We start from the raw sequence: 22,598 nt of genomic DNA, 5'->3' as shown, positions 1-22,598 counted from the left end.
GCTGTTATGTGCACTACTTACTTTATCTCACAAACTACTTGCTTCTACTTTCATTTAATTTCTCCTCTTTACGTTTGCTTTTCTTATCCCCTTTGGCAGAATTGATTATGCTTAAATAACAAAGCAAACACATTACTATAAGTAGTAATAAGAACAACAACAGCTAATACAGGTATTGATCGACTTACGACCTATGCAACTTACGGCCATTTGACTTTACGACCACAATCGCTAGCCACAGCCACGACTGCTCTGCATCTGGCAGCGCAAGCGTTGCCCAGCTGGGCGTACGACAGTGCTGGCCAATAAAATGTTTCGTACATGTTTATATATTTTGATATGTTTTGCAATTGGGAAAATGTTTCCTATGGTATTTTTTACACCTGTATTTTGTATTTTTGTATGCACCTGTATTTTGTAATTTTGTATGTTTTGCAGATATTAAACCAGTTGTACTGGTAATGCAGTGTTTTACTTAAACCTGACGAATATAAAAATAGGAAACAAAATGGTGTAGAGATGATACAAATGGCATAAAATGAACAAAGAAAATTATGATATATAACAATAATGAAAGAAAATTATGATAAAATATGACTTAAAGATTTTTATAACATCATTTCACAGTACTGTACATATAGCCTACTCAACTTATGACCAAACCGTGTTACGACTGGCCTGTTGGAACCAATCGTAGTCGTAAGTTGAACACTAGCTGTACTTATATAGATAGAACTTACCCTGTTCAAAGCACTTTCCATTTCTGTATTCATTTAATTCTCACAACAATCACATACAGATATGTACTGTTATCCCATTTTACAAATGAGGAAACTAATTCATGTAAACGTGAGTGCAACTTCATTAAGGTCATACTCCTAGTAAGTGTGACTTCTGCATTCAGACCCGACTGGTTTAGCTTCAGGGCCCTGGCTCTTTACCATCCTGTTCCTGCTTGCTCATGTAAATGCCTATAAACATGTACATTCACATATGAAAGGGTAGGGGTTTTATTTTTGTGTGCAAACATCATTCACTTTTCTCTCTCTATCCATCAGCAACACTGGACACTATTGACGGTTCCTTCTCCCTCGAAACACTCTCTTCCTCTGACTTGTATGACCCACAAGTCTTGGGTTTGGCTCTTTCCCTCTGGCCACTCCCCTTTGTGTGCTCCACTTGGGTTTTGTTCTAGGCCTTTCTTATTATTCTTTTTCTTTTATCCAAAGCGTGTCTTTTGGGATGATTCCTCACTATCCTGATTCAGGGTGCTGTTAGTGCCGTTTCCTTCTGAAGGAGCACCCTTCTGTCAGCCTCGCTTTTCCTCCTGTAGGTGAAGGCAGTTGTCACTGTAGACAGTGGAGCAGCCAACGCACAAAAGTACCCTTTGTACCATGGCTAAAGATGGTGGTGATTCTCTAGCATCCTGGGCACTCACATCCATGAAGTAGGAATTGGGCTCTGCACCGAGCCCTTCTCTCGTTTCCTCTTCTCCTGTCCTGGGGGAGGGGGGGAGATGAAAGAGATCCCTAGCCAGAGGCTGATTAGGGTCGGTTGCAGCCCCAGGTGCAGAAGAAAATATTAGGCCCCTTAAAGAAAAGAGAAAGACAGGGAAAATAAAAATACACGTTAACCATGTTTTTAAATAAATAAAAAATGTTATGTACTATTAATGTTAAAATTGCACATGTGAAACCAAACTTGGTGTCATTAGAAAAAAAAGTGTCTAGTTGGGGTTTTGTGGGGCCCTTCAGAAGTCGGGGCCCAGGGGCGCACCTGGTGCAGCCACCGTTAAATCTGTCTCTGTCTCCAGCGAGAAGCGTGGAAGGGTCATCATCACCGAGAAGGCTCTAGTCCTTTCTCTGACTCTATTTTTTCGGTGTTTATTTTCACTCCCTCCCTTGGCTTCAGTCCCGGAATACTGGAGGATGCCCCGATCCCCCTCTCTGAGGCAGCTTCTCCCCTGAGGGCAGATCCCTATGGCCGGTTGTCAGGTAGGTTGAAGCATAGTCACTCCAACCTGAGTCCCACATGAATGCTTCACGGTCTCCTGCCCTCCCCTACTCACTCTCATTTCTGGGTTCCTGAACTCTCACCCACCCAGCTGTACAAGGTCCCTATACTGGATACTCCCTTCACCTTCACTCCTACGCCCAGTACATTAGATTCTTATTGCTGCTACACCAAGTTGCCACAAACTTAGTGGATTAAAACAACACAGATTTATCTTACAAGTCTAGAAATCTGAAGTCCAAAACGGGTTTTACTGGGATAAGAGCATGCTGTCTAAAGGCTGCCTTCTGTCTGCAGGCTTTAGAGGAGAACTCATTTCCTTGATTTTTCCAGCTTCTAGAGGCGGCTGACATCACTGAGCGCCTGGCCCCTTCCTCCATCTTCATAGCACACACTCCACCCTCTCTTAGTCATCACAATGCCTTTCTGCCTCTGACCTTCCTACCTCCCTATTATAAGGAGCCTTGTGATTATTACTACACTGGGCAGATAATCTGAAATAATCACCTCCTTTCAAGAGCCTTTACTTAATAAAAAATAAAGTATTTTTGCCATGTAAGGTGATATATGTATAGGTCCCTGGGATTAAAACATGGGCAGCTCGAGGAGGCAGTGATTTTGCCTACAACACCCCGTCAACCACCAAGCCCTCTGGAGTCCATCTTTCAAAATGTCTCTGGACTTGGTCCTATTCTCTGTATTCCTGTGCTATGCTAATCCGTGAGACTCTCTCCCCTCCGCCTGATGACAGCCATTTCTCTGGCCTCTCCGCCTCAATGTGTTCTCTCATCCAGCCGATTCTCCCTGTTACAATGAGAGTGATCCTCAAAAACATTTGATCGTGTAATTTCTTTGCAGTCCCACGTTTGCACAAGGCCACGGGGGTACCATTCACATTGTATTGTGCCTCCTGCATATGCTGCTGGCAGACCCTACTTCTCTACTTAACACCCATCCAAGGCCCCCCTTTACTGTAACAAAGAGATTCAAAAGTCTAGTAGTTAAATAGGATTAAAAATGTTTTCTCGTCTAACAATCTCAAGAAAGCAGGTAAAGTCTGATAGTGTGGGTGTGGCCCCAGCATCCACACAACACACGGATCCCTGCCTGGTCCAGGGTGAGTGCTTCAACTTGCACCACGATGGAAGAAGGACTGTAATGAGCTTAGTCATGGCCCTGGTCGCTGGCACAGTGGATAGAGTGTTGGCTTGGCATATGGATGTCCTGGGTTCGATTCTGGGTCAGGACACACAGGAGAAGTGATCATCTGCTTCTCTCCTCTTCCCTCTTCCCCTTCTCTCCCTTTTCTCCTCTTGCAGCTAGTGTCTTGATTGGTTCGAGAGTCAGCACCAGGCACTGAGGATAACTTGGTTGGTTCAAACACATCAGCCTCAGGCATTAAAGAATAGCTTGGCACTCAAGCATCGGCCCCAGATGGGGTTGCTGGGTGGATCCTAGTCGGGGCACATGCAGGAGTCTGTCTCACTATCTCCTCTCACCTAAAAAAAAAAAAAAAAAAAAGCTTAATCACTTAAAGGGAAACCCTAGCTCTTGCACACTTTACGCATTCATATCCCTTTGGCTGAAGCAGTCACATGTCCACAGCTGGATGCAAAGGCAAGAAACAGAGTCTTTAGTTGAGAGGCTGTGTGCCCAGCTAAAAGGATAGGGAAGGCCTCTTTGAGGAAGTCACAGTAAACTGAGACGTGAGGCATAAGTAGGAGATAGCCAGGAAAAAAAGCTCTGGGAAGGCCTTTTCCCAGAAAAGAAAGAGCAGCCCTGGAGCAGCAGAGTTAGGCATTGGTGAGAGGAGTGGAGTGACTGGTAGGCTAAGGGGAAGTGTCAGGAGATGAGGGTGGACAAGGAGGCAGGAACCGGGTCAGACAGAAACCTGGGCATCATGTTAAGCTCTTGGAATTTTAACTTATATTCAATGCAATTCATTGAAGAATGTTTAGGAGATCTGATTTCTGCCTTTAAAATATTTCCATGGCTGCTATATGGAGAATGGCGTGGCGAGGGCAGAAGTGAAAGTGAGACTCATTTAGAAAGTAACCATTGGTGAGGAGAGAGGGGAGGTCCAGAGGCTTGAGATCAGTGGTAGCAGCGGGGATGGAGAGAAGTGGGTGGATCTGATAGAGACTTTTTGGAAGTGTAGCAGCATACTTAGTGATACATTGGGTGTGGGAGGCAAGGGAAAGGAGGTGCTAAGAGTGACTCAAGCTTCTGGCTCGAGCAACTGGGTGGATTGTTCATAACCTTTACTGGGAGGGAAAGGACTGTGGGAGGAGCAGGTGGGAAGGGAGAAAGGAAGAGCTCACATACTGCCATACTAAATTTAAGATACCTGTGAGACTTGCAGGTGGAGCTGTGATGTAGGCAGTTAAACATGAGTCCAAAGCTCGGGAGAGAGGGCTGGACTTGGCAGTCATCAGCATTGAGTTGCTGTTTACAATCATGAGGACGAATGGGATCACCTACCGAGAGAATATACTGAAAGAGCTCTGAACAGGCCAATGTTTACCAGTGAGTATAAGGGAGGAGCTAGGAAGGATCAGCCATAGAAAGAAGTAGGAGGAAACTCAGGAGAATATTGTCTCTGAAGCCTAGAGAAGGAATTTTTCAAGCAGGGGTAAGTAGATAATACTCAATTCCTCCTTCAGATCCCAGATAAAACATTATTGTCCTCCACAGACAAGGCTTGTTGCCACTCAGTGGCTTCATGTACCATGTGCCTTCTCTAACATGGCGCTTATCAAATAATATTGTGATGACTTGTTTTCCATGCTGGGCTATAAGCTCCTCTAAGATGAGGAACAATTTTGTCTTGCTCAAGATTTGTATTATCTTTGTCTTGTCTGTATTAGTTTTCCAGTAATGGTCCACATATGGTGGTCTAAACAAGATAAAAGTATGTTTCTCCCTCATATGAAAGTTTCGATAGAGAGGTGACTCGGTTGTGCTGAGGACCTGGGGACTTGTGCTCTTGTGATCTTAATGTTCTGTCTTCCTCAGCATAAAGCTTTCATCTCAGAATTCAACATGGCTGCTCCACATTCCCATTGTATTCATATTCCAGTCATTTGAAAACAGAAGTAGAAGGGGAATGTTCCTTCTTCTTAACGTAACAAGAAGTACATATTACTTATATTGTTCAATTCCAGTGACAGAACTCGGCTGTATGGCCACATTTAGCTGCAAGGAAGGCTAAAGAAATACAGTTTTTAACTAGTACCCATGTGCACAGATAAAAATTCTATTGCTATGAAAGGAGGAGAGAACAGATACTGGGTGCGACTAGGAGCCCTGATACACCATTGTAACTGTGTCACAGATCCTGACTGTTGGAATATGAGTGTGTGAGTATAGAGAAAGGTGTGGAGGGGTAAGCATCAAGCTCTTGACATTGATGACCTCATGTGGGAGGAAATGGAAGGGGCATGGAGGGGGAGTTGATAGATATTTATTGAATAAGTGGGTGATAATAAATGAATAAATTCACTGGTGAAAACAGTAATGGGGTTGATTTTATTTAGCTCCTCCTACCACCCTTCCTTCTTTTCTTGGCAATGGTTTCATGGAGGAAACATGACTTACACTAGACTTAAAAGATGACTTCAAATGTAAATAGAAAGCTGTCTTTAACTCTGACATCTTTTTGTTCGATTCTCTTGAGTTTTCCAGAGATGGATGATTATATCAACCTAAAAAGAATGATACTATGGTTTCCTTTCCGATACCTATATATGTCTGTTTTTAAAAATATTATTACATTGACAAAACAATTATAAATATTCATGATGATCAATAGTTTTCCACTTATTACTTTCTTTACTATGAGTGACTCTTTTGCTTTACAACTGACTGTGAGGCTGGCTATTGCTTTGAATACAAAATTCTTCATTAGGTAACTAAAGTATCCTATACATGTTTACTAAGAGTCTTTAAAATTAATAATAGGTACTTTAATTTCCTTCACATATTTCCTGAGATGTTTTCTTGTCTATTCCCAACCAGTTTCACGTCTTATGTTGTCTTTTGTCTTCTAATTATGGTCATCTTAAATGACAATAAACTCACTATAGTGGAGCAGAGAGTTAAACCCTGAAGACAGAAGGAGTATCAGCCTTGCCTGACCAGGCAGCGGCACAGTGGATAGAACGATGGACTAGGACACAGAGGACCCAGGTTCGAAACCCCGACGTCGCCGGCTTGAGCACAGGCTCATCTGGTTTGAGCGCAGGCTCACCAGCTTGAACCCAAGATCACTGGTTTAAGCAAAGGGTCACTCAGTTTGCTGTAGCTCCCCCCCCCCCATCAAGGCACATATGAGAAAGCAATTGATGAACTACTAAGGTGCCGCAACGAAGAATTTATGCTTCTCATCTCCCTTCCTGTCTGTCTGTCCCTATCTGTCCCTCTCTCTGTCTCTGTCACACACACACAAAAAAAGGAATACTGGCTTCTTCCATCAAGAGGCTTGCAATTTACTAGCAAAGACATGATTATAAGTAGGTCGATTGTAATAGAAGATAGCATATGCTATGAGTGGTACATAGATTAACTTTTCAAAAATATCACTTTTCATTATGTTTCTCCCCTCCGAAGAAAAATTCATTAGATCCTTATGGCATTTAACCACCTTCAATCAAAAACTACAGTCTTGCCAATTTTATCTCCTTAGTACCTCTCTAATGTGTTTCATCTGACCCATCCCTGCACACACTGCTCTAAGTTCCTAATGCAACTGTCTCCATAATGGCTTCCCGTTTCCTGCCTCACACAGGTATCCAATATAAACCAAGGCACTTAAAATGGAACTCAGTTACATAATTTAAAATATATACTTATTTTTTAAATTATAAAATTTTATTAGAGTATAAATACATTCAGAAAAGTATTTATATATAAATCATAAAGGTAAAATTCAATGAGTTATAATAAATATAATTAAGACTTTGTGTCATCACCTCAAATACCAAAAAATTGAACATTGTAGCACTCCAAAAAGTCCTTCTGTGACCCTAACAAATTACTGCCCTCCCTTATACCCTTAGAGAGGGACAGATAGAGACAGACAGGAAGTGAGAGAGATGAGAAGCATCAATTCTTTGTTGCACCTCATTAATTGTTCATTGATTGCTTTCTCATATGTTCCTTGACCAGGGGCTACAGCAAAGTGAGTGACCCCTTGCTCAAGCCAGTGACTTGGGCTTCAAGCCAGAGACCTTTGGGCTCAAGCCAACGACCATGAGGTCATGTCTATGATCCTACACTCAAGCCACTGAACCTGCGCTCAAGCTGGTGAGCCCGCACTCAAGCTGGATGAGCCTGCGCTCAAGCTGGCAACCTCAGGGTTTCAAATGTGGTTCCTCTGAGTCCCAGTCTGATGCTCTGTCCACTGTGCCACTGCCTGGTAAGGCTCTTTCTGATTTCTAATCCCACTGATTTGTTTTGCCTGTGTTTGAACTTTGTATAAATTGAATGAAAGAGTATATAATCTTTTGTTTGATTTCTTTTGTTCAAAATTACATTGTTATGTGTAGTTCTTTCATTTTCGATATACAAAGAAATAATAGTTTTTTTTCATTCTTCTGGCAATATACATTTGGATTATTTACATTCTTTGGCAATTCTTTAACATATAATGCAGCAAACAAGAACATTTCTGCCCTGGCCAGTTGGCTCAGTGGTAGAGCGTTGGCCCAATGTTTGGATGTCCCTGGTTTGATTCCCAGTCAGGGCACACAAGAGAAGCGACCATCTGCTTCTCCACCCCTCTCCTCCCCCTTTTCTCTCTCTTCTCCTTCTACAGCCATAGCTCGATTGCTTTGAGTGTCTTGGCCCTGAGCACTGAGGATGGCTCCATGGAGCCTCCACCTCAGGTGCGAAAAATAGCTCAAGTTGTAAGCATGGCCTCAGATGGGGAGAACATCGGACCCAGATGGGGGTTGCCAGTTGGATCCTGGTCAGGGCACATGCGGGAGTCTGTCTCCCCTTCTCTCAACTTGAAAAAGAAGAAAAAAAATAGAATAGTTCTGTATTTATCTTTTGGTGCACATATATTCTGTCATATATACCTAGGGGTGTAATTGCTGAATCACACGATATACAAGTTTTCACCTTTATTAGTTAATACTGGTTTCCCAAAGTGGTTGCAAGGGTTTATACATCTGCTGTCAGTTCTCTTGTTTCATATCCTTGCCCTCACTTGGTATTGTCAGGCTTCTTTTTTTAATCTTTTATTTTGAAAGAATTTTATACTCACAGAGAAGTTACAAAGACAGAACAGAGAACTCCCTCCCCCAGCTTCCTTTGATGTTAACATCCTACACAACCACAGTACAATGATCAAAACGAAGAAATTGACATTGCCATCAGTACCCCAACTAAAACCTAAAACAGATCTGATTTTGATCTCACTGAAGACTTTCTATTTCAGGATCTAACCCAGAATTCCAGACATTTATGTCACCTTAGCTTCCTTCAGTCTCTGACAGCTCTTCAGTCTTTGTCTTTCATGACCTTACTACTTTTAAAGGTCACAAGTAGTTGGTAGAATGACCCTTGATTTAGTATGACTGGCACTTTCTCATGGTTAGCTTGAGGCCATATATTTTGGAGAATGTCACAGAGGTGACCTGTGCTTCTCAGATCATGTCAGGGAGAACACACATCATATATCCCATTACCTGAGATGTTAAGCTTATCTCTGGAGTAAGCTGGTGTCTAGTAGGTTTCCCTGCTGTAAAGTCACTGTCTTTTCCTTTTGTAATCAACACAGTATTTGGGAAGAAGCACTTTGATGTTATGCAAATATGCCCTTTCCCCTTAAGCTTTTATTCATTAATTTTAGGATTCATTGGCTGTTCTTGCCTGCAGCTATTACTGTGCTGTTCTAATGGAGATTTTCTATTTTCCTTATGCCTTCTACATTTATTCATTGGAATTCTCTGTATAGAAATGTTTTCCCTTCTTCCCCACTTATAATTCAATAATTTATTTATGTCAGTATTGATTCATGGGTATTTATTTTAGTCTTTGACTTGAAATTCAATACTATTGTTTTTTTTTTCTCAAATCATTCTACTTTGCCATTTGGGTATTGTAGGGCCAGTAGCCACGGCCACCATCACAGCAGCCTGGCCCATGCAGCTTTGAATTTGATTCGGACAGACGGTAATGCAACAATGGAGCCAAGAACTGGTAGGCCATTACCTCTAATCCTAACTTGCACCCAGCAGGCAAGAAATATACACAGTGGGAAAATACTTCCCTTTCCATTCAGGGCTCCCAAAGCCACTGACATATCCAATTTTCCTATAATCAAAGATTTCTACCTCACTAGTCTTATTCACCTCTGTTCCCCATCTCCTTCTCTCTGCACAAACTGGCTTCTCCTTCAGCACTCTGCCATCTTGGCTGCTTCTCCTCTCCTCCACATGGCCTTTCTCTGCTCTCTTCTCTAATGCTAATCTCAGAAACCGAGAGAGAGTAAGCTCCCGGTCTGCCCCATTTTATAGTGTAGAAATCCAAACCTTTAATCCAATATACAAACAAGGAAGTCTCTGATACAAAGTCACTTATCTGAGGCATAATGGGATTCCTCAGGAGAGTGCACCACCCCACACCATACAACAATCAAGGGTGTGGGGAAAAGCTTAGTCTTAAAACTAAGCCTTAGGCTATAAGGACCCTGCCTGCTTACAGCCTGTCTCCTGTAAGGACCAAGAGAAGATCAGAATATCTAAAATAATAGGATATAGGCAGGGCACTGATGGAACAGGGAACTTAAGGGTTACAGGCAGGTCCTGCTCCTGTTCTGTTAGGAATACCATGCCCAAGGTCATTCAAGAAGCAGAGACAGATAGGGACCCTGTGAGGCTGAGAACAAAGAAAGACAAACGTTTACATTCCATTGGTTAAAGACCCTTATCAGAAGTTTATGTTTGGAATTCGCCAATGAGCTAAACCCAGCCCCTGTTGCTATGCTATGTGCAGCCCCCTTAGCGAATAGGTAACCGCCACATCTGCTTCTGTATTATGCTTGCTTACTTTGGATATATAAGGAACTAGCTGTAAGCGCCAGGCACGATTCCCGTTTGTAGCTCCTTGTGAGTAAGCTGTCTCTGGACACCTGGGAATTTGCCCCTGCGCAGGTTAAACTGGCCAATAAAGAAACATCTATATTTCTGAAAGTCTCTGACGTCTGTTATTGTACCCGGTGCATGCTACACACCCCACACCCAATGTAAACAATAAGCGAGCAAACATATATATCATATTTACAACCTTATTTGATTAACAGGTGTTCTTTCAGGTTGACATGTCTTTTTTTTTCAGGGTAGAATTTGAGTAAAATGTATTCATTTCAGCAGAATTTTAAATATGCAAACAAGATAATTTTGCTATAAACTTTCTCAAAAGACTAAAATCAGAAATAAGCACATGAAAAGATGTTTGTTATCAGTCATTAGAGCAGTATTTTCAACTGGGTGCAATTTTGCCCCACACCAGAGACATCTGGCCATGTCTGGAGACATTTTGGATTGTCACAACTGGGGTAGAGGATACCACTGGCATGTAGTGAGTAGAGGCTATGGATGGAGCTAAACTTCACACAATGCACAGAACAGCTTCACATGCAAAAATTATTCGGTCTGAAATGGGAATAGTGATGAGGCTGAGAAACCCTACATTATGAAAAGGCAAATTAAAAGCACAGTGAGAGGCCCTGGCTGGGTAGCACAGTTGGTTCGAACATCATTCCAACATTTAAAGTTCCCGGTTCAGTCCCAGTCAGGACACATACCAGAATCAACCAATGACGGCATGAATGTGGGGACAACAAAATCTATATGTTTCTGTCTCTCTTCCTTCCTCTCTCTCTCAAAATCAATTTTAAAAAAGTAATGAGGCCTGACCTGTGGTGGCACAGTGGGATAAAGCCTCGACCTGGAACACTGAGGTTGCTGATTCGAAACCTTGGGCTTGCCTGGTCAAGGCACATATGGGAGTTGATGCTTCCTGCTCCTCCCCCTTCTCTCTCTCTCTTTCTTTCTCTCTCTCTCTCTCTCTATCTCCCCTCTCTCTAAAAATCAATAAGTAAAATATTTTTTTAAAGTAATGAGATACCAATACATGTGCAGCAGAATAGATGAACAAATAAATAGGCAAATAAGGAGACTGAACATATCAAGTTTTGAAGAGAATCTGAAGGAACTAGAACACCATACAAAGTTGGTGGAAATATAAAATAGTTACACCACTTTGGAAAATTGTCTGGCAGTTTCTTAAAAAGTTAATCATAAGCCTACATCAGCTATTGTACTCTCAAGCATTCCCCCAAGAGACCTAAATGTGTATATTTACAGAAAGGCTTATGTATGAATGTACATAGCAGCTTTATTTGTAATAGCCAATAACTGAAAACTCAAATGTCCATAAAAACATAAATGGATAGACACATTTTGGTTGAACATACTATGGAATACTAGACAGCAATAAAAGGAGCAAACTACTGATATTCATTAATGAATATACTCACATACATGAGTGAATATCTGAAATATAAGTGTCTTAAGTGAAAGAAGCCAGACAACCCCCTCCAAAAAAAAAAAAGAAAGAAATTTTATATATATATATATATATATATATATATATATATATATATTTTGTTTTTTGTTTTTTGTTTTTTGTTTTTTGTTTTTTTTTTTTTGTATTTTTCTGAAGCTAGAAACGGGGAGAGACAGTCAGACAGACTCCCGCATATGCCCGACCGGGATCCACCCGGCACGCCCACCAGGGGGCGACGCTCTGCCCCTCCGGGGCGTTGCTCTGTTGCGACCAGAGCCACTCTAGCGCCTGGGGCAGAGGCCAAGGAGCCATCCCCAGCGCCCGGGCCATCTCTGCTCCAATGGAGCCTCGGCTGCAGGAGGGGAAGAGAGAGACAGAGAGGAAGGAGAGGGGGAGGGTGGAGAAGCAGATGGGCGCTTCTGCTGTGTGCCCTGGCCGGGAATCGAATCCGGGACTTCTGCATGCCAGGCCAACGCTCTACCACTGAGCCAACCGGCCAGGGCCAATTTTATATAATTTTGTTTGCAAAACTCTTAAAAATGCAAACTAATCTCTAGCAACAGAAAGCAGATCAGTGTCTGCCCAGGAGTAGGAGTGGGCCAGGTCAAGAGGGAGAAAGGCAGAAACACATAGGGACACAAGACAACTTTATAGGATGATAGGATGGATATGTTCAGTACCTTGACTGTGGTAATGGTTTCACAGGTGGTTTGTTAAAACTTATCAGATTGTACACTCTAAATTTTTTAGTTTATTGATTTTAGCTAGAGAGTAAGAGGGAGAGAGAGAGAGAGAGAGAGAGAGAGAGAGACAGGAACATCAATCTATTTCTGTGTGTGCCCTGACCAGGGATCAAACTGGCAACCTCTGCACTTCAGGACAATGCTCTAACCAACTGAGCTATCTGGCCAGGGCAGATTGTACACTCTAAATATATGCAGTTATTATATGTCAGTTGTAACTCAGCAAAGCTGGAGAGGCTGGAAGGCTGTGACTCGTGTTCTGTGTTAGTTCTGTGTTAGTTGTGTCTTCTATTCTGGTCACTACTAACTAACTGGACTGCATCTTATTTTTTAAGCCAAATGCAGCTCTTCAATACTGGACTGAAACAAAGATATTACACAGAGAATTAGAAAATGTCTCTTCCTTGCTATATAAAGTTACTGTTTATTTTTATAATAAGCTGTCATTACTAAGAATAATCTGTACATGTTAAGGAGACAGAAAAGTACACCAACTTAACACTCATCCTCCACAAATCTTGCTGAAGCATTCTTAAAGAACTTCTAACCAATGCAATAAGAAAATAAAAGATGGGTTATACACGCTAGAAAGGAAAAGACAAAGTCATATTATCTGTTCCATTTGATTGTATATCTAGAAGATTCAGGAAAATCAGACCAAGGAATTTTTAGAATAAGTTTAGAATAATAAGTTTATATAATACAGCAAGGTACAAAATTAAAATACAGAATTCTGTGTTTTTCAAATATTAAGAAAAACACACACCATACTCTATAACATGAGTGAAAATAACAGCATTCAGAACAACAGGAAAATCTTTTTTTTTTTTTTTTTTTTTTTTAGCTAGAAAGAAAGAGAGGGATACACAGAAAGGGAGAGAGATAAGAAGCATCAACTTGTTGTGGCACTTTAGTCGTTAATTGATTGCTTTCTCGTATATGCCTTGACGGGCGTGCGGGAAGGTGTTCCAGCTGAGCTAGTGACTCCTTGCTCAAGCCAGCAACCTCGGGCTTTAAGCCAGTTAGTTACCTTTGGGCTTAAGCCAGTGACCATGGGGTCATGTCTATGATCCCATGCTCAAGCCGGTGACCCCTGCGCTCAAGCTGGATGAGCCTGCACTCAAGCCAGCAACCTTGGGGTTTCAAACCTGGGTCCTCAGCATTCCAGGTCGATGCTCCATCCACTGTAGTACCATCTGGTCAGACTAACAAGAAAATCTTTACTAGGTCACTGACCCTGAATACTTTCTGGTTCTTCTATATCTTTCTCAAAGTGTTAGCTTGGGAATCAACAAATACTAGATGTATTTATAGCCATTATGACTTTCTGGGGAAGCTGTCACTATGGTATCGAAGTGTCGTTATTTTCTCTTGATTTAGTGGAATACCTTGGTTTCTGTTGCATTCAGCAGATCCATTGAAAACAAATGTTCAGCAGGCCACAAGCCGTGGCCTGACCCATCTTACCATTTGGTTGTCTTGGAATTTACTAATGAGTTAACTTATGAGTCAAATGGAATTTATTATTAAAAACATTCCAACTGTTCCCTGTGGGACCCTGCATCCTGGGGGCACTAAGACCCTCACTGTGGGCAGATTAATGAACCTCTCTCCAGGTATTAGAGTCTCTTACAGAAAATGAATGAACTGGGAATGGGTTGTCTTTGGGGTCTCTTTAGCAAAACAGAGTCTCCAGAATCTGTATATGTCAAATATTTTCGTCTTCTTGCTTTTAAAATATTATGTGATAAACAATGTTTTTCTTTAAAGTAAAAGCCCCGGAGAGCACACATAAGTGTTTGTGTTGCTGTTATTGAAAAATTGATTGTAATATCACTATTATTCTGTATCCTGTATTAGAAATATTATGACATGGCATACAGAGAATATATAGAAACCATAATTCTGTCTATCTTTACTTCCCTAGATTAAAATTTGACTCTTAGCTAAATTTAATATGATTAAAACAAAATAGGAAAAAAATGTTTATGTCCTTAAATACTAGTTCATTTTTATCAATGATAATAAAGAATTAATGAAATATCAATAACTGAGCAATTATTGAATTAATATTTGTTAGGCACTCAAATTTTCTTTCTTTACTGAAATGTAGTGATATAGAGCACAGAAAGAACAGGCCATGATATTAAGGAACTTGCAGTCTCAGCAGAGAAGTGAATACATTTAAAGCCTGTTTCACAAATATATGTTATTTGAGGAAAAGTATATGTCTATATTCAAGTGATCACCCCATATTTTTCCATAATACCAGGTGTAACACTTCTTTGGAGATAATTAGATATATGTAACTAACTCCAGTGTCTTAACATTTTGTCAGATATTTTGGGACATGTTCATTCATTTAAGCAATGTTTACTATGTGCTTACTTTGTGACTCACACTGTTCTAGGTGTTGGGAACACATCCCCATGCAAAAAATGTCCCTACTCACACCAAACATACATTCCAGAGGGTATATATAACTTGTAGCCCAAGTGTTACTATTTCTTAAGGAATGTTGTATCAACTTTATTTTGCTGTTTTCCTAGTTATAAGAGCAATTGTATGTTGGAAACAATTTACAGTCATACAGAAAACAAAGATTCTTTTGTAATCTTACCCCTTGGCATAATTACCATGAATAGTTTGATATATGTACTTAGAGACTTATAAAAATATATTGTTTTAATTAGCCAACTGGATCATTGTTCTATAAATTTTTTTCCCCCACTTAGCAACAAAGTATAACAATACAGTGTACCATATGTTTTCATAACAATGAATCAGGACCTAACTCTCCCTTTTTTATTGGTTGCATAAATAGCATTATACTACAATTTATTTTAACCATTCTTCTATTGATGGTATTGAGGTTATTTCCAGTTTTTTTTTCATTATAATTCATGTTTTGTTTAAGAAATCTTTAGCCTAAACATATTAAAAAGATTTAGCTTAAATCTTTAGCTTAAGGTGTTTTCACATTCGCAATTGGGACCAGTGAGGCAGAGAGAGCTTGGGTTTGCAGCTGTCTCACTGGGCCAGGGAGACCGAAATGAGAGTTTAGAGACTCTGGGCCACCAATCCCAGAGAAAGGAGGGAGATAGAGCAGTGAGCCTGGTGCTTTGTGTGCAATTTCTCTCCAAGGCTTTTCCAATTCCTACATTGTACACGTTCGGGGTAAAAGGCTGAGAAACCCAGCAGAAAGCAGCTCAGTGCTAAGAGTCTCAAAATCTAAGGAGAGAATTTGACAGTTTCACCTGGTGTTTGTTCTTCATTGCTGTTGAGGGGTGGGGAGGCAGGAAGAAGGCCCTGAGTGAGAAGCTAAAACCTAGCAGCCAGGAGAAAGCCACCAGAGGGTTGTAAGGGAAATGAGGGCCTGACTAGGAATCAATTATACAGTGTTGTCCTTGGAAGGAACCTTGTGACTGTCCTGCCAACGAAGAGGCTGCAGCAGAGAGTTGTGACCCACTCACAGTCACACTCCTCCACAGCAGAGCTAAGACTACAACCACTAATCCAGGCTTTCTTCAAGTCCTGCAGGTGCCTCGAAGCCATGTTGTGTGTGAGCAAGGACAGGAGGCAAGAAGAGGTCTGAGTTGGGAATCTGGAAAATGAAAGGATGTTGGGGGCCAGGGAATGGGGGTGGGGATGAAGAGCGCAAAGGTGAGAACAGGACCCCAGAGTTTTCCCTCAGGGAAGGATATGGAAGAGGAGACCTAGAATCAGAAAACAGGAATGCTAGAGGAGCCTGCTAGAGGCAGGGAGGGAGAGGACAGGAAAAACAGTTACTTTGGGAGCTGTTACGTTTCCTGAGCTGGAAAGACATGAAGGTAGCAACGGCCAGCAGGCAATGAGAAATAATAAGGGTCTGGAGTTTAAAAGAGGTTAGGGCTTTTACCTATTCCAGTCCATGCCTTCCTTTAGTCTTTCCTCCATTCCATCTTTTCTTTTATAAATTCGAGAATCAAACATATAGTTGAGTTGCAGAAATGAATGGATCTTTAAGTGAAAAAGTGCATCAAGAAAAAAAAGTTTTAAGCATGGTATATTTGATTTGCCTGAGGTTTTTTAAAAACCCAATATAGATAATTTGATTCACCATGAAAATTAGATGTCATGGCTAGATTTCCAGAAAAGGAGTCATCTGGATTTTACTTGAACCTGACTAATGCCTGTAGGATAAACAGTACTTAGAATGCAATCTATTCCATGGCTGGTCATCTCAAAGCCTTCAAAAGCATCTCATGTTGAGTTCAAATTTTCTTCTCTACAATGTTTGCTCATTGGTTTTTTGTTTGTTTATTTTTTGTACTTTTCTTAAGTGAGGAGGCAGAGAGACAGACTCCCACATGCACCCAACTGGGATCCTGGCAAACTCACTAGGGGGCAATGTTCTGCCCTTCTGGGGACATTGCTGGGCTGGAAAGAGATGGAGGTAGCAATGGCCAGCAGGCAATTAGAAATAATAAGGGTCTGGAGTTTAAAACTGGAGCCATTTTAGCACCTGAGGTGTGGCCATGGTGCCATCCTCAGTGTCCAGGGCCAACTTGCTCCAATGGAGTTATGGCTGTGGGAGAGGAAAAGAGAGATAGAGAGAAGAGAGGGGGAAAGGTGGAGAAGCAGATGGTCGCTTCTCCTGTGTGCCCTGACCAGGAATCAAACCCAGGACATCCACATTGACACTCTACCACTGAGCCAACTGGCTAGGGCCTGCTCATTAGTTTTATAATATAAGTATTTAAACTTTTATCTATTTTTCACAATAAAGTGGTACAATTCAAGGAACATAGTAGGCCTCACTAATTACTTAAAATTGGCCACCTTATCATCAACATATAGTTATTTCCGAAGAAGAGCAATAGAATATTAAAACAACCTGATCTACTTTTCTCACTACTAGACTTGAAAAGATGGGCATTGGCAAGAATTTGGGAACTGAGCATTCTCAGCCTCTGCTGATGAGGTATCAGATTGGTGCACCTGTTCTTGGGAACCCTTTGTCAGTAGACACCCAAGTGTTTCAAATAACCTATTTTTGATCTAGAAATTCTACCTTTAAGAATTTATTCAATATTTTAATGAAATAATTAGAGAAGTGTTAACTATGCACATTCATCCACTATATTCATTGGCTTGTTTTTATTATAAATGTTTTAATTGAAGTAATAACATACCAATAGTAAGTATACAAAACTTAAGTGTACCTAGCTCAATGCATTTTTGCAAAGCAAACACACTTGTATATCTGCCATCAAGGTATAGAACATGACTGACACTTCTTGCAGCTGGAACCCACACACATGGGAGGGAAGAGGAGAAGAGGTAAGGGGAGAGAAACAGAGAAACATGATTGGCCAGAGGTAGAAGTTGGGCTGAACTGAAATCTCAACAAAGTCTTCACCTAACTCTAGTGAGCTCTGAAACTGGATGGGCCTTCAGAGTTATCCCAAATTGGGGTGAGGGCTTTACTACTCAGCCCCAGGATTAGGGATATGATCTTGGGCCAGACAGCTCTCTTTCGCTGAGGCCCTGCCTCAGAAGAACATTGCTGAATGGGGGGACTTCAATGGCACATTCTATTATTCTGTTCTGAACATCATGTAAATAGTACCATATAGTATATACTTTTGGTGTGTTGCTTCTTTTATTCAACATTATGTATGGGAGATTAATCCATATTGTTTCAGTATAGCACAACATATTTGCTCATCCTTCTGTAGTTGAACATTTGCTTAGTTTTTAGTTTTTGTCTGTTATGAAGAGTGTTGCTGTGGATATCCTGTACATGTCTTTTGATGTATTTGCCTATGTGTTTCTATTGGGTATATACTTAAAAGGGTCATAGAATAAGCATATATTCAACTTTATTAAATATTGCCAAGTATTTTCTAAAGTAATTGTATAAATTTACACTTTTAACTATTTTACGTTTTCACAAAAACCTGATATTGAATATTAACTATTCTGATGGGTGTAGTTACTGGTATCCTGAAGTGGTTTTAATGCATCTTCCTGATGAGTAGTGATGTTGAGTACCTTTTCGTTTAAATACTCTCTTTTGTAAAGAGTCATGTGGCCTTTTTTTTTTTTTTTATAATAAATTTTTATTAATGGTAATGGGATGACATTAATAAATCAGGGTACATATATTCAAAGAAAACATGTCTAGGTTATTTTGTCATTAAATTATGTTGCAAACCCCTCGCCCAAAGTCAGACTGTCCTCCGCCACCCTCTATCTAGTTCTCTGTGCCCCTCCCCCTCCCCCTAACTCTCTCCCTCCCTCCCTCCCATGTCCTCCCTCCCCCCACCCTTGGTAACCACCACACTCTTGTACATGTCTCTTAGTCTCATTTTTATGTTCCACCAATGTATGGAACCATGTAGTTCTTGTTTTTTTCTGATTTACTTATTTCACTCCTTATAATGTTATCAAGATCCCACCATTTTGCTGTAAATGATCTGATGTCATCATTTCTTATGGCTGAGTAGTATTCCATAGTGTATATGTGCCACATCTTCTTTATCCAGTCTTCTATTGAAGGGCTTTTTGGTTGTTTCCATGTCTTGGCCACTGTGAACAGTGCTGCAATGAACATGGGGCTACATGTGTCTTCACGTATCAATGTTTCTGAGGTTTTGGGGTATATACCCAGTAGAGGGATTGCTGGGTCATAAGGTAGTTCTATTTGCAGTTTTTTGAGGAACCACCATACTTTCCTCCATAATGGTTGTACTACTTTACATTCCCACCAACAGTGAATGAGGGTTCCTTTTTCTCCACAGCCTCTCCAACATTTGCTATTACCCGTCTTGTTGATAATAGCTAATCTAACAGGAGTGAGGTGGTATCTCATTGTAGTTTTGATTTGCATTTCTCTAATAACTAATGAAGCTGAGCATCTTTTCATATATCTGTTGGCCATTTGTATCTCTTCCTGGGAGAAGTGTCTGTTCATGTCCTCTTCCCATTTTTTTATTGGATTGTTTGTTTGTTTGTTGTTGAGTTTTATGAGTTCTTTGTAAATTTTGGATATTAGGCCCTTATCTGAGCTGTTGTTTGAAAATATCATTTCCCATTTAGTTGGCTGTCTGTTTATTTTGATATCAGTTTCTCTTGCTGAGCAGAAACTTTTTATTCTGGTGTAGTCCCATTCATTTATCTTTGCCTTCACTTCTCTTGCCATTGGAGTCAAGTTCATAAAATGTTCTTTAAAACCCAGGTCCATGATTTTAGTACCTATGTCTTCTTCTATGTACTTTATTGTTTCAGGTCTTATATTTAGGTCTTTGATCCATTTTGAATTAATTTTAGTACACGGGGACAGGCTGTAGTCGAGTTTCATTCTTTTGCATGTGGCTTTCCAGTTTTCCCAACACCATTTGTTGAAGAGGCTTTCTTTTCTCCATTGTGTGTTGTTGGCCCCTTTATCAAAGATTATTTGACCATATATATGTGGTTTTATTTCTGGGCTTTCTATTCTGTTCCATTGGTCTGAGTGTCTATTTTTCTGCCAATACCATGCTGTTTTGATTATCGTGGCCCTATAATATAGTTTAAAGTCAGGTATTGTAATGCCCCCAGCTTCATTCTTTTTCCTTAGGATTGTTTTGGCTATTCGGGTTTTTTTATAGTTCCATATAAATCTGATGATTTTTTGTTCCATTTCTTAAAAAAATCTCATAGGGATTTTGATGGGAATTGCATTAAATTTGTATATTGCTTTGGGTAATATGGCCATTTTGATTATATTTATTCTTCCTATCCAAGAACAAGGAATATTTTTCCATCTCATTGTATCTTTTTCGATTTCTCTTAACAATGCTTTGTAATTTTCATTATATAGGTCCTTTACGTTCTTTGTTATGTTTATTCCTAGGTATTTTATTTTTTTTGTTGCAATCGTGAAGGGGATTATTTTTTTGAGTTCGTTTTCTAGTATTTCATTGTTGGCATATAGAAAGGCTATGGACTTTTGTATGTTAATTTTGTATCCTGCGACCTTACTGTATTGGTTTATTGTTTCTAATAATCTTTTTGTGGAGTCCTTCGGGTTTTCGATGTATAGGATCATATCATCAGCAAAAAGTGATACCTTTACTTCTTCTTTTCCGATATGGATGCCTTTTATTTCTTTGTCTTGTCTGATTGCTCTGGCCAGAACTTCTAGCACCACGTTAAATAAGAGTGGAGAGAGTGGACAACCCTGTCTTGTTCCTGATTTAAGGTAGAAAGTCCTCAGTTTTATGCCGTTTAATAGGATGTTGGCTGATGGTTTATCATATATGGCCTTTATCATGTTGAGATATTTTCCTTCTATACCCATTTTGTTGAGAGTCTTAAACATAAAATTGTGTTGTATTTTATCAAAAGCCTTTTCTGCATCTATTGATAAGATCATGTGGTTTTTGTTCTTTGTTTTGTTGATATGGTGTATTACGTTAACCGTTTTGCATATGTTGAACCATCCTTGAGATTCTGGGATGAATCCCACTTGATCATGATGTATTATTTTTTTAATATGTTGTTGTATTCGGTTTGCCAGTATTTTGTTTAGTATTTTAGCATCTGTATTCATTAGAGATATTGGTCTGTAGTTTTCTTTCTTTGTGCCATCCTTGCCAGGTTTTGGTATGAGGGTTATGTTGGCCTCATAAAATGTGTTTGGAAGTATTGCTTCTTCTTCAATTTTTTGGAAGACTTTCAGTAGAATAGGAACCAAGTCTTCTTTGAATGTTTGATAGAATTCACTAGTATAACCGTCTGGGCCTGGACTTTTATTTTTGGGGAGGTTTTTAATAGTTTTTTCTATTTCCTCCCTGCTGATTGGTCTGTTTAGGCTTTCTGCTTCTTCATGACTCAGTCTAGGAAGGTTGTATTGTTCTAGGAATTTATCCATTTCTTCTAGATTGTTGTATTTGGTGGCATATAATTTTTCATAGTATTCTACAATAATTCTTTGTATATCTATGATGTCTGTGGTTATCTCTCCTCTTTCATTTTGGATTTTGTTTATTTGAGTCCTGTGCCTTTTTTCCTTGGTGAGTCTTGCCAAGGGTTTGTCAATTTTGTTGATCTTTTCAAAGAACCAGCTCCTTGTTTTATTGATTTTTTCTATAGTTTTTCTGTTCTCTAATTCATTTATTTCTGCTCTGATTTTTATTATCTCCTTTCTTCGGCTGGTTTTGGGTTGTCTTTGTTCTTCTTTTTCTAGTTCCTTAAGGTGTGAAGTTAAATGATTTACTTCCGCTCTCTCTTGTTTGTTCATATAGGCCTGAAGTGATATGAACTTCCCTCTTATTACTGCTTTTGCTGCATCCCAGAGATTCTGATATGTCGTATTTTCATTTTCATTTGTCTGTATATATCTTTTGATCTCTGCGCTTATTTCTTCTTTGACCCATTCATTTTTTAGAAGTATGTTGTTTAGTTTCCACATTTTTGTGGGTTTTTCCCCCTCTTTTTTGCAGTTGAATTCTAGTTTCAAGGCTTTATGATCAGAAAATATGCTTGGTACAATTTCAATTTTTCTAAATTTGCTGATATTGTCTTTGTGGCCCAACATATGGTCAATTCTTGAGAATGTTCCATGTACACTAGAGAAAAATGTATACTCTGTCGCTTTGGGATGAAGTGTCCTGTAGATGTCTATCATATCCAGGTGTTCTAGTATTTCGTTTAAGGCCACTATGTCTTTGTTGATTCTCTGTTTGGATGACCGATCTAGAGCCGTCAGCGGTGTATTGAGGTCTCCAAGTATGATTGTATTTTTGTTGGTTTTTGTTTTAAGATCAATAAGTAGCTGTCTTATATATTTTGGTGCTCCTTGGTTTGGTGCATATATATTAAGGATTGTTATGTCTTCTTGATTCAACTTCCCCTTAATCATTATGAAATGACCATTTTTGTCTCTGAGTACTTTTTATGTCTTGTAGTCAGCATTATTAGATATGAGTATTGCTACACCTGCTTTTTTTTGGGTGTTGTTTGCTTGGAGTATTGTTTTCCAGCCTTTCACTTTGAATTTGTTTTTATCCTTGTTGCTTAGATGCGTTTCTTGTAGGCAGCATATAGTTGGATTTTCTTTTTTAATCCATTCTGCTACTCTGTGTCTTTTTATTGGTAAGTTTAATCCATTTACATTTAGTGTAATTATTGACACTTGTGGGTTCCCTACTGCCATTTTATAAATTGCTTTCTGTTAGTTTTGTATCTAGTTTGATTCTTCTCTTTTGTTTTTCTATCATTTGTTTTTGTTTGTTTGTG

The sequence above is a fragment of the Saccopteryx leptura genome, chromosome 7 (assembly GCF_036850995.1).
Source record: "Saccopteryx leptura isolate mSacLep1 chromosome 7, mSacLep1_pri_phased_curated, whole genome shotgun sequence".
NCBI lineage: Eukaryota > Metazoa > Chordata > Mammalia > Chiroptera > Emballonuridae > Saccopteryx > Saccopteryx leptura.
Note: the sequence above shows the minus strand (reverse complement) of the source record.